Source organism: Arvicanthis niloticus, chromosome 3, assembly GCF_011762505.2.
Source record: "Arvicanthis niloticus isolate mArvNil1 chromosome 3, mArvNil1.pat.X, whole genome shotgun sequence".
NCBI lineage: Eukaryota > Metazoa > Chordata > Mammalia > Rodentia > Muridae > Arvicanthis > Arvicanthis niloticus.
Window position 1 is genome coordinate 23,942,762 of NC_047660.1, and position 14,012 is coordinate 23,956,773.

Here is a 14,012-nt window from a genome sequence, read left to right on the forward strand (position 1 = left end):
GGCCCTTAGGTCACTGAAGGTGATTATGGTAACATGGTCTCTTCATTCTTTTCCTTTTCTGACTCATGAGGGAAGTGGTTCTGCTCTACCATGAGCTTCCCTCACAATGGTTTCCTCATTGCCAGTTCAAAGCAATGAACTCACTTGATTGTTATTTAGAACCTCCAGGAGACAACACAACCAGTTTATAAGTTAGTTATATCAGGTGCTTCATCATGTTAGTGCAAAATGAACAAAATACCACCTTAGAGCTCATCCTCCCGGCATCACTGGGCTCACTTCTATGCCTCTGCTCAGCCATTTTATACCCACTGAAAACTAAAACCCAAACGAGTTAACTCACTGAGGAAACCTGTGACCATGCCAAGCAACAATAGCCAGTTGGCCCCTGTTCCACACCTTGAGGACAAATATGATACACAGCCAGCATGCTGTATGTCCATGGACTCCCACGGGACCAGAGCCCTGGCTGTCCACAATGGGAACTACGAGTGGAAAATCTCCTTGGGTTGGTATTAGTCCTTCCAAAGATTATACTTACATTATCTTCCATTACTACTCAAGTGATCTGTTGCAAAACAATCTAGCAGTAGGCAAACCCTTAGCTGGTTCAGGAAAAACCAAGGGCAGAAATATTTCAGTATCTTAGTATACTAAAGTTTACCTCTATTTCTTGTTCCATGTTCTTGCAGTTCTTGCTGAAGCAACTGAAACCCCCTTCATTCTTCATGCTCCTAGCTTATCATTCAAGTCTTAACATAAGTGGCGTTTTTTGTGAATCCTCTCCAGACTTTCTACTTATTCATCTGGGTTTGACGACATCTTGTATACATTTATTTATGTTTAGCATTATAATTATGTATTACTAAGTTGTGAGGATATTAAAAACACAATATCCTCACAACATCTGATCATCATTCAATTTATATAGCAAATATTTTAGGGAGGATGATTGCGTGCACAGATATTTGAAAAGGAAATAATAAGATATTCTATTATTAACAGCTCTACACAGTATATTGAACTATTTATAAATATACTTTGTGCCAAGCTGAATCTATATAGCACACTTGTTCTACACTGAGCAGTCTAGGGGTCATTTGGAATTGTTAGTATACAAAAAAATTTTTTTCTTTTCTTTTTTCACTTCTTAGCACCAAATAAAGGGCCTCATACGGGCTAGTCAGAGCTCTCTAAAGAATTCTACCTGCAGCCCAAGATTTACACTTTTCTTCCTAGGCAAACAACAGAAGAGATCTCAGAGGCATCTGTAGGTGTCCTAGGGACCTGAAGGGAGGTCTGAGAAGTAAGGTTTTGAAAACTTGGCAGCTAAGAAAAGGGGGAAAGCAGGGAGTCATCTTCATATCACTACGAAACATGGTGGGGAGGCTGTGCAGATCCTTAAATGACCTAGTGTGACAGTCATACAAAGAGGACACACAGTTCCTTCCCTCCTCTGCATTGCTCTGGTGTTCAGATGGCAGAGAACAAAGCAAGAGTACAAGCCATGTGGCCTGGCAGAAAAGAGATACAGTGGTGTCTGGTCACGTAAAGACAAAACTGTTCCAAGGTGACGGAAACAGTTGACTTTCCATAATGAATCTTTTTGTGACACCATCAATACCTAGTTGTGAGAATGCCTAAGAAACCAAGGACCCAGCTAATTCATATTTACTGTCCATGAGACTGGCTTTGATGGCTAGAAAAGAAGATAATATAAATGGTCCCCTGTTTAGAATACTTTTTAGCTGCATGATAAATAACATGTAAAGATGCTGCCATTTTTTCCATATCTAAACCAACTATGAACTAATTGGGCTTAGGAATTCAAGTGTTATACTTTAACCAAAATATTCGCATCTGATGATTCCCTTCAGGGATTCATGGTGAGAATATAGACATGTCTTCTTTCATGGCCTTTATTAATTGGTACTTTTTAGTTTCTTATGTAAAACCATTTATAAGGATATATTTAATGAAAAAAAAATCTGCAAATTCCCTCAATTTATGAAAAGCTTATTTCTCAAATGTATGTGAGTTTAGTATACATATTAAACTTTCAACAGCGTCAGCTGGTCCTACCTAATGGGCTTTGTCTTTTTTTCTTCCACTCACAGCATATTACCAATGCTCCTGGTGAACTAGATGAGCCAGTGGCTAAAGGAGGGGTCTCTTCAGTTCTCCACGGACTTGAAGCTTTGGGGAACAGGGGTGTTCTCCAGTTTGTTAGCCTTTTCTACTAAAATAGCAATTCTAGATTAATAGAGTGTCTATTAAACACTTGTGTTTTTGTTGTTATGTTTTAAAGCATATCTATGTCAGGCTTCATGAGTTAATACAACAGAAGGGACGTGGAGACTCTAGAGGTCAGAAAATGTTAGATACCTTGGAACCAGAGTCATAGGATGTTGTGAGCCCCCATATGAGTCTGGGTGCTCTGCAAGAGCAGTAAGGGCTCTTAGTAGCTGAGTCTTCTCTCCAGACTCAATAGAGCGTACCTTAGTCACTCGTGAATACATTTGACCTTTGGGTATTTTTGCGAAACCCATTACACCACATTGGAAGTGATGCTCATGCAGATGACTATTAGGTTAGCAATTTGAAAAATTACAGTTTCTTAAGGCTTGCAACATAAATTAGAGTTTTGGGAAAATAATTCGAGACTACCATTGATACTATTTTTATTGTAACAAACATAATATTATCATAAGTGGCTTGTTACAGAAGCTCAAATGCATTTTTTTATTTCTTAAAATGCAAAAGAATATGTTAATCAGTTATTTTTATTTAGCTCCATTTTTCAAATCTAAAAGCTATTGATTTTTTACTGTGGCAATATTCTATATATTCCACACTTGGAAGGGAATTGTAGATTAGCCATTTTATTATTATTTGGGGGGGGGGGGGAGATGCAGATGTTTAGTAGTATAGTAAGATATGTAAAAATGACAAATATTACTTCCATAGTTTTAACAGTTACTAAGATTTAGGATTCTTCTACAACTTGGATGGCATCTGTGGGTATTAGGGTTCTTATTGAAGTGATAATAACTGAATGAAGCAGCACGTGAACATGCTTGGTTCAGGTCTGTCCCAAAGCAAGGGTTCAGAGACGGCAAGGCTGGTTACACTCCTACTGTACAGGAAAGAATGGTCTGCTTCAGACTTTCACAGACCTGCACTCAGCTTCTCAGTACAAACTGCCTCATAGCCAAGAAGGACGTGATAAAAGGACAGAAGCTGACAGCCCAGGCATTCCTCAGCTGCCGAGCTTATCCACAGCCAGTATCCGAAGCATCTGGTGAACTTGTGTGAAGAAATATTTTCGGTTTGGAAAGTAGCCCTGGCTGACCTCCTGAACTCGATGGCTCTGCATGGCCAGGAATGGCTGTGCATCTCTAAAATGTCCTGTAGTCTCTATAGGAGACTATAGGAGTACCATGCTATTCAAATTTCAGTGGAAAAAAATAACTATACAGGAAATACATTGGAATGCATTGTTTTCTTATTTGGTAATCATGGGATTCCTAAAAATAAGGATGGGGGCCAAGGAAACAAATACCAATAGAAACTCTCTCTCTGGTGCTCAGAGGCCATACGTAGAGGTTCAAGGCTCTGCTTTTCACTGGAAAGTGATTTCAAGTACCATTCAGTGATCACAGGATCTGCTCCTCTGGGCCACAGGTGGAATCTGATGTTTATATTCAACAGTTTCTCATTTTCAAAAGGTCATTGTATGTACCTCCTTTTTTTCCATTTTTAATTTTTTTCTTCTTTCCCAAGACTTAGATAAAAAAGTTAAAACTTGTTGCAGTGGTGTGTGTGTGTGTGCATGTTTGCATGTGTGTGGTGTGTGCACAAGTGTGTGCACATATATATGAATGCATATGCATGCATGTGTGTGGTGTTTATGTTTGTGTGGGGGAGACAAAGACAGAGGCAGAGAGAGACAGAAATAGAGAGACAGAAACAGAGAGAGAGACAGAGAGATTGAGAGAGAGAGAGAAGAGAGAGACAGGGAGAGGGAAAGGAAGAGGGGGGGATTTGAACCATTTTCTATTCTATCACACAAAGACAACCAATTAGATAACTTAATCAGTTTTTCTACACGACCACAGCATCACTGGGAGTCGTCCTGATTCAGTGCTACTCTCTCAGTTACAGTCACTGCTTGTTGTCCTTTCCATGTAGGCTACTTTACAACAGTCTCATCCAACAGTCACAGTACAGTTTAGATCAGGTAAATATTTTGCCACAGGTTTTCTCCAGTGCTAAAAATTGACTTTGTTTTAGCTCCCTGCATTTTATGAGGACATCTGTGTATTTTTTCTGTGTTCTCTTCATCTTTTCAGCTTACTCTTATTCTGAAATATTCCATATTCCACAAAACCTCTCACAGGAAGCTTTCTTGGAAAAACACTACAGTCGCAGTGTGTTCCCTCCGCTGTGCCTATCTAGAACCAGAGTGCTGCTTTCTCTGTGCTGATAATTCTGCCCGTTAGATAATCTTCCTCACCAGGTTCTTCCTGAAATACTCTCTCCTTGCTTCCAGAAGAACATTCTTCTCCAATTTTTCTCTGGTATTTCCTTTTTGTCATTATTAAAAATTTACTATTATTCTCTACTTAGATGTTATATGTTGTAGCATATACGAGTCCCATTTTGTTTTTCTTCCTCGTGTTTTTATTCTTTATTGTCAGTCTCATTTTTTTCTACCACCATTATTCACCAGTGAGTCCAGCATTTACATAGTGAGTTCTCTCATCTGGACATGTGTTTGATATTGTTGCATAGATATCAAAGAGAGCTCAATTTTTGCATTTTTAAAGGTATTATTATAAATTCTTTGTTCTTTATCTTATTAGATCCCCAAAGAGTGCAGTACACTGCTTACATGACTGTTTTTCTTACTGGCTTCTGCATCTTCCTAGAGGAGGTAACCTTCATTAATCTATCTTTCATCATCTGTCTTCTGTCCATCATTAATTCCTGCTTGTTTCTACCCAAAGCATTCTCGATTTTCCCCTTTTCTCTGTCTTTATCATCTCCAAGCTGGGTTTTAGTAACTTAAATGAACATGCTACATCTTTGTCAATAGTCTTCTGGCTGTAATTTCTTCAAATATCAGCCAAAATAGCTTTCTTGCAAATTTTATCCCTGAACCTGACACTCTCTCCATCCCCACTCTCTCCATACACCTTGACCCAAATAATCCTTGCAACATCTTTCTGCTGCTCTTTGAAAAGCACAGGAGTAGGGTTTTGCATGGATATCAGTAGTCTTGCTGCTGTGAAGGCTGAGGCAAGAGAGTTGATTGAGCCCAGAAGTAGCAAAGCAGTCTCTTATGGTGAGATACATAATGCAAACATGTAGGCAAAGAGTGACTCCTGTAATATTTTAATATTTACTATACTTCATCTCTGACCTCAGCCAACCCCTGGCTTTGTTTACTTATGTCACCCTAGGAGACTTTTTTTTTCTCTTCATCAGTTTTCCTTTCACCAAAGGACAATTATACATCTTCTGCTGTCACCTTTCATTCACTTCTCTAGAAATGAACAAAGCAAGCCTGAATGACAGTTTTTTGGGGGGTATCTGTTTGACCCCTATATCAGATGTCTTTTCTCTTTGGCCTTTTAAGGGTGTGCAAGAACTTCTTTAAGGCCACTATCTTTTGGAATTCCTAAGATCAATAGGTAAAAGCCAATCAGTGTCTGTTTTCATATAATGACAAAGAAACTACTTGATTGTGACTTTCAGTCCTTATGATGGACTCTTTTTTTTTTTTTAACTTCTTATAAGGACAGTTGTCATTGGATTTAGTTCCCACCTAAGACCTCATGTTGATATTCATAATATAGTTCTATTTTCAAATATGTTTTCTAAAATTTGACATTCTAGGTGGACATACTGGTTCACCATTCAACATAAAACATTATTCACCTCTCAGTCGTGGTCTCATTGGTGTATGTAAAGTGGAGTTACATAAAGGGCAGAGGAAAACTGAGAGATGAGGTGGTGTGTGTGTGTGTGTGTGTGTGTGTGTGTGAAGCATCTTCAGATAACTCTCCTAAAGTAATTCTAACTTATTTCTTCCCTTTAGGTTGAGAAACTCTTCCTTGAAGAATTATTACTCAAATTACTTTTAACTTTTGCATATGTGCTGAAAACTCTATTTACTTATGGAAGATCATAGAAGCCAATTCTCCATTATGCAATGCTTTAAGCTCATTCCTCAACAGTAAAGAGAATGTCTCACAAGAAGGATATTTCTCCTATTTTCAGTGCATGATTTTTGTGTTCAAAACTCAAACGAAGCTTAAAACTAAAGGGACAAAGAGGATTTGGAAGTGGAAAAACAAGTTATATCCAAGAATAAAGTATTGTCATTTAAAAAGTCAGGTACAGTGACCAGAAACTATTCTGTGGAAAACACAAATTAAATATAAGAATCAGTTTAGTTCTGGTGAGATGCCTGAGTGTTTATTACCAAGGCTAGTAAATTCTTTTTGATCCCTGGAACCATCATGATGGAGGTGGTAGTCAAACCCTGCAACTTGTCCTGTAGTCTTCATAAACATACTATTGCACATGAACACACACACACACACACACACACACACACACACACACACACACCCTCACACATGCAAATAAACACTTTTTTTGGAAAAGATTAATAATTTAATTATCAGGAAATGCTTGTGTAACTAGAATTGAATTGTTAGTGGGAAAGTTCCTGTGTATAAATGATATCTTTTAAGTCCAGGTGTGTTTTTACCTACCCAATATAGCAAAGTTCCAGGGTCTTGCCTTTAAAAAAAAAAAGAAAGAAAGAAAAGATGCTAATATCTAACTGAGTTAGAATTTGTGGTTTAGCTCTGCACCTAATTTTTAATAGGGTTATTTGGTTGTCTGGAGTCTAACTTCTTGAGTTCTTTATATATATTGGATATTAGCCCTTTATGGGATGTAGGATTGGTAAAGATCTTTTCCCAAACTGTTGGTTGCTGTTTTGTCCTATTTAGTGTCCTTTGCCTTACAGAAGCTGTGCAATTTTATGAGGTCTCATTTGTCAATTATTGATTTTAGAGCATAAGCCATTGGTGTTCTGTTCAGGAACTTATTCCCTGTGCCTAGGTATTCGAGGGTCTTCCCCACTTTCTCTTCTATTAGCTTCAGTGTATCTGGTTTTATGTGAAGGTCCTTTATCCACTTAGACTTGAGCTTTGTACAAGGAGATAAGAATGGATCGATTTGCATTCTTCTACATGCTGACCTCCAATTAAACCAGCACCATTTGTTGAAAATGCTGTCCTTTTTCCACTGGATGGTTTTAGCTCGTTTGTCAAAGATCAAGTGACCATAGGTATGTGGGTCCATTTCTGGGTCTTTAGTTCTATTCTATTGATTTTCCTGCCTATCTCTGTACCAATACCATGCAGTTTTTATCACTACTTCTCTGTAGTACAGTTTGAGGTCAGGGATGGTGATTCCCCTAGAATTTCTTTTATTGTTGAGAATAGTTTTCTCTATCCTGGGTTTTTTGTTATTCCAAATGAGTTTGCAAATTGTTCCTTCTATCTCTATGAAGAATTAAGTTCAAATTTTGTTGGGGATTGCATTGAATCTGTAGATTGCTTTTGGCTAGATGGCCACTTTTTACTATATTAATCCTACCAATTCATGAGCATGGGAGATCTTTCCATCTTCTGAAATCTTTGATTTCTTTCTTCAGAGACTTGAAGTTCTTGTCACACAGATCTTTCACTCGCTTGGTTACATCTCAGGCTTTAAAAAAATAATAACTGGACCCAATTTTATTCTCTTTTTGTAAAAGCGGGACAGTAATTGCTGGCTACTTGTCTGGTTTTTTTAAGGATTAAATGTGTTCATATACAACCATGTTCTGCAAAATGCTTGGCGCATGGATTCTTAACAGCAGTAAAATAAATAAATGGATTATAAAACTTAAGAACAATAAAACCAAGGATTCCTATGTGCTTCAAAATTTGGGAGACAGTAGACTAAGGGGGATTTTTGTATAACTTCTTTTCTGAATGAAAAAAACTAGGTTTTAAGGGAACCAGTTATGGGCTCCATGGATGTATGGCTCAGCTAAACCCTGCTTCTTGTTGAAGAAGATCAATGTGTATTAGTTCTCAGCCTGGACTAGAATGGTTCTTGCATGGTTTTGTCCTGCTAACAGCTGCTAGACGGAATGTAGTTCCAAGCAAGGGGAAAGCCTTTTTAAAGGGAGAGATGGTGTTCTCTACATAGCAGAGAGTTTCCTCAATTAGGAAACAGGACCCCATTCTTTCTAAGAAACAGAAATACTGGTTCTTCAGTACAACTCTTTTTCATCTCTCACGAGCTACTTTATGAGTCTAAGCAACTTGGCTTCCTTCCCAGTATTTCTACGGTTCTTCTGAATGCAGGCTGCCAGACACTCTGACCCATGGGATTATGTTGCTTTTTTCTTTTTAAAATGGCTTTAGAGCCTAACAAAAGCTTGCTCTTTCTCAGAAGGAGAAGAAGACCAAAGTTACAGGGTGCAGTCTAGAGTAACCACACAGACCAACCTGGCTGAACTTGTTTTGCTTAAGAGCTAATCAAATCTGTATCATCATACAAACTTTTCTGCTTGCTTGGCCTTGTTTTAAAAACAATATCTTCTAGCTGTTGGGATGAAATCCAATATTGCACAACACAAAGGTGAGCTCCAGAAAATCTTGCTCGGTATGAACAGGAACAGTGGAGTTAGGCTTTTCACAGTAAGCATTTTCATCCCAGAGTATTGCTCAATAGTGCCTCTGTTATAGTCATGATTTCAATTAAGACATTTTAATTTGCAGAGGTAGCCATTTTAATCAAGAGTTAAGAGGAGACACTGGGATTCAGAAGTGGTTTCCCTGTTTGGATGGGATGAAACACTACAAAAAAGAGAACAATGAAAAGTGTAGGTCCTTTGACTTTGAATATTTTCCTAGATTCAGGCTTATCTTAGTAAGGTGATAAGAATAGAATTTGTCATTTTCATACGTTATTCGGAATCTGAAAAGAAGCTTAAAAAAACCAGGTAACCTCTATAAAGGTTAACTATTAGTTTTTAAATGCCATTTCTACAGGTACTAGAAATAAATTATGTTCTCAAAACTTCCTTTAACCCTCTGCATATCTACTAAAGAGTATGTTTTACAAATATACTTCATCTTCTATCTGTGTTTTAAACTTGGTTCAATCTTTATAGAATCGATCTTTATAGAAAAACAAATAGGTCTGGAACCTGTTAGATTAAAAATGGTTTGAGTGCAAATGTAAGCATTTGCTAACTTGAGATCTTGGGTAAGTTAACCAGACACTGTGCTTCAATGGCCTTGAAAAGTGGAATTGAGAGAAACAAGATTGTCCTTTCTTGCTTGGCTACTCAGGACAAGATTTCCTGGGTTTTGCACTCTTTAACCCTACTTTGCTTCAGGACAGGTCCCCAGCACTCCACTGCTCTACGGCTCCACAGCACCACAAGAAATTAAGGATGACATGCTTGGTGGAGCATCACTTAGTCCGTGGTCAGTATTATAGTACTTTACAACTTTGACTATGGACAGTATTTAACATAATAAATGCAAATATACAAATTTAGTTAGGAATTTTTAAAATAAGTGTTAAAGGTATATGAAAAGCTGATTAGATATTATATTTTAATAAATACTGAATTCTGGTTTCTGAAGAAAGAGCTACACCTTTCCATAAAATAATAAAAACACTACCTTTAAATTTAGATAAAGAGATGTTAAGTTGAAATGGAATTCAATAGTTTAATTACACTCGTGGTAGTTGCATTTAATATACTTGAGCAGTTTTACTTATAAATATGAGGTGCCTTATAAATTGAAAGGCAGTTAACATATTTTAATATATTCTCCATGCGAGATCCATATTATCCATGCTACAATCATGTTCTTAGTCTTCACAATAAGCCTGTGATAGGAAGCCATGTCTCAGTATATTATCATGTTAGGCTTGATTTTTCAGAATTATGCCACTTGGAAGTGAATTGGTGTGACAGCTAACATTAGGACAGAGAGCAACCAAAACATAAGTTTCCAAATATTTAGCCCTATTTGGCATAATTTAGATGATGCAAATATGATGCCAAAATTTAACAACTGATCAGAGAGGAAGGGAGGGAGATAGGCACACATACATGCATACACACAGACAGACAGGCAGAGAGACAGACAGGCAAGCAGAGGTTGTAGAGCTTACAAATCATGGCTAGTTCTTGACCATGGTTTCTTTAGCACATTTTTCCTCTTGTAAGCTAACATGGTCCTTTCCATTGTCCTTTCTTGGGTCTCATTGTGGCTAAATAAAAAAAAAGCTAGACTGAACACACAGTACTTTAACTTATTCCTGGGCTTGATGTGGGTTCTTCTCAACACTTATTTCCTTAGATGCAACTTCAATATTAACATAGTAAACACTAATTTTGTTATGTTTGTCTTAACTTTAACTATACTGATTTCTGTTGCCAGCTGCCTGACAGAGTGTGTTGGTCACAATTTTGTTGATTTGATGAATATATAAGAAAATAAGAAAGAAGAGAATCATCTGGGCTTCTAGTCAGTGAGCTTTCAGCCATTGTTGAGAGGAGGGCAGGAAGAAAGCAGCTCACATCAAAGCAGCCAGAAAGCAGAGAAGGAGTCGGCTGCCTCTGAGGCCCTTTCTTCTTTTCCTATATTTGTTTCATCTGGCACCAGAGCAAATGGAGTGGATCTACTCACGTTAAGGGGAGGGCCTTCCTCTTCTCTTTTTCAATCCGTTCTGTAAAAGCCCCTGCAGACACACCCAGAGGTGTCGCCCACTAATTTCCCCTATGTTTCTCAATACTATAAAGTTGTCAAACAAAACAGGGCGATGATTTCCAGTTCATCATAATTCACAACAGTTTCCAGGGTACTACATCTTAAAATAGCCCTTCTTCAGATTCCCCAGACTCCCCAGATATATTGACTCCCACTTTTCCATCTGTCTATTATAGTCTTGGTGATCATCTGCCTCATTGCTAGGCTTCTTTATTACCAGTTTCTTGAAGGCTTAACAACATCTTTCTCCCTTACCTTTTTCCTGGCAACTGGCTACGAGATAGCTTTCTGCCTGTGGTGCTGTTTCTGGAGGAAAATGATCCATTATTTTCAGTATATACTTGCACTTACTCAGCTCAATGTGTGTCTTCATACTTGAAATTCCTTTCTCTCGTGGCTTGATTTCTAGCAAACTCCTTTGCTGAACAGAAAACTTAGAATTTCGACTACAGTCACAAAACCTAGTGTAGCTGCCCATACACAGTCAATATAACTGTGGGCATCTGAACTTTTGATTCAACCATCTCAATTTCCCTAGTGTTTTCATGTAAAAAGTTTCTTTCCTTTTTTCTAAAATTTCATGTTATGCTGAATTTTGTGGTGACTTGTTCACAGACAGAACTGTGTTCCAAACATATAAAATATATTCTTACATTTTAATCTGGGGTATTCTGATGAATACAGAAGCAATGAAGGTGAAAAATGACTGCAGTTAATATTTCTAAGAAAATCATTTAAAATTTATTTTCCACACAGAATTCTGAGAAGACAACCTAGGAAAAAACAATGAGCAAAGCAACAGCACTTTCTCATTCTTCTGGTTCCCTCATCCTTATAGGAAGTCATCAGACTGACAAGCAGAATTCATGGAATTAAAAGCCAGTTGACATAGGTACCCATATGTGGCTTGGCACGTCTTTTCTAAAACTTGCTTCCTTGGTAATTAGATCAGCCGTGTTTATTCATCTATCTATTTATTTATTTTATACCAATATTATTTTACTAAACCAGCAGCCAAAGACAGCACCTGTATGCTTACATCATGCCAATTGGATCTAGCCTCCACATCTGTCCTTTATTCTTAAAGAGGAAGTGACTTTCTTTCCTTCCCTGTCTCTCTCTCTCTCTCGCTCTCTCTCTCTCTCTCTCTCTCTCTCTCTCTTTGGCATTGTGGGTGTACAGTGATTATTGGGTGTTTTGTATCATATGGTAATTTAAAATGTTAGAAAAAAAGTTTGATTTACTTTTTTGTTGTTATTTCAAATATTTTTTGGAAGTGGTTGTAGAATCATTAGATAATGTCTATAGTAATAGGACAAGCCCAGTGGAGTGAAATTGATAACCAGAGAAAGCACCAGTTATTAGGTATAATATAATGTGTATATACACCCAAACAGCAAGCTCAGAGGAAGGATTCAGGTAGCACAGCAGCCTGCAGACACTTTATCAGCAAGATGACAATGATGGAACCTTTCTTGGGGGAAATGCTTGCTTTAGAAAATAGTCTTTTGAAAGCAACAAATAAAGAAGATATTTTGATCATTTTGAAATCTTTTTTGACTTCCATTCTAGGCCTTTAGTTGGGATATTTTATCACTACAGGCTTATACCTGAATAGTTTAATTTTTAAAAGCCATTTTGTAGTGTCAAATACATACATGGTAAGCCTAAATATCTTTTATTTCCTTAAATGAGAGGACTTTGCTTTTATTTACATTAGGTGTGAATTAAATATTAGTTGGATTACTAAGTCATAATGGCTGTTCTTTGTTCAGTCTTTGCTTGTAACAGAAACTCTAGAAAGCATATTACTTGAATTGATCATCTGCTTCTCCAATGAGTTAGAGTAATGATCACTAATTTTCTTGTTATCACATGAGACAACTGGGTCTTATGCTAAGTAGTCGGAAACTGCTGGGATTTTCAGTGCAGCCTGTGTGGGAGCCCATATACTCCTAAAAACAAACTGGCACCACTTGTGTTCATGGTAACAGACAGCCAAAATCAGAATGTTGATCTCGCAGTAAACTTGGGTTTTTATACTAAGTCAAACAACTAATTTACTCATTTTTCCCTGAGATGAATTGATGGTATTTTTAACTCAACACTCTACTGTGTCTTATAACATTGGGTATTATACATGAATCTCTCTCTCTCTTTCTCTCTCTCTCTCTCTCTCTCTCTCTCTCTGTCTCTCTCTCTCTCTCTCTCTCTCTCTCTGTCTCTCTCTCTGTCTCTCTCTCTTTCTCTCTCTCTCTGTGTCTTATAACATTGGGTATTATACATGAAACTCTCTCTGTCTCTGTCTCTCTGTCTCTCTGTCTCTCTGTCTCTCTGTCTCTCTCTCTCTCTCTCTCTCTCTCTCTCTCTCTCTCTCTCTCCCTCCCTCCCTCCCTCCCTCCCTCCTGCTTTCTCCCTTCCTCTCTCTGAATAGGGTCTTAGGGTCTCATGTGATCCAGACTAACCTTAAACTTGAAACTTCCTGAGGACAACCTTGAGTTTATCACACCCCAGCTATTGTGATTTTAGGTATGTGAAACTGCATTTGTTTTTATGTAGTGCTGGTACCTGAATCCAGGGCTCCTGTGTTGCTAGACAAGCATTCTATCAACTTTATTTATAAGCTCTTCTTGTGTAATGTTTTACAAATATTATCGAGAGCATTCATTTACTTAGTGTTATAATTTTCTTCAGAACACGTTGCCATAGTAGAAGTTCTAAAAACCAGTAAAAAATGTCTAAGTTTGGGCTGGTCACTGAACTGCTTTCCCTCGGTCTCTTTTCCATTTTTGTCCCTGTAGTGCTTTTAGACAGGCACAATTCTGGGTCAGAGTTTTTGACTGTGGGATAGAAACCCCATCATTTGATGCCCTGTCTCTCTACTGGAGGTGGATTCTACAAGTTCCGTCTCCCCACTGTTGGGCATTTTATCTAAGGTCCCTTCCTTAGAGTCCTGAGAGTTTCTGACCTCCCAGGTCTCTGGTACATTATTGAGGGTTCCCCCACCTCCTACCTCCTGAGGCTGCCTGTTTCCATTCTTTCTACTGGCCCTCAGGGCTTCACTCCTGTTCTCCTACAAATACCTGATCATGTTCCCTGCTTCTCCCTGTCCCCTCACCCTCCCAGGTACTTCCCTTCCTATGC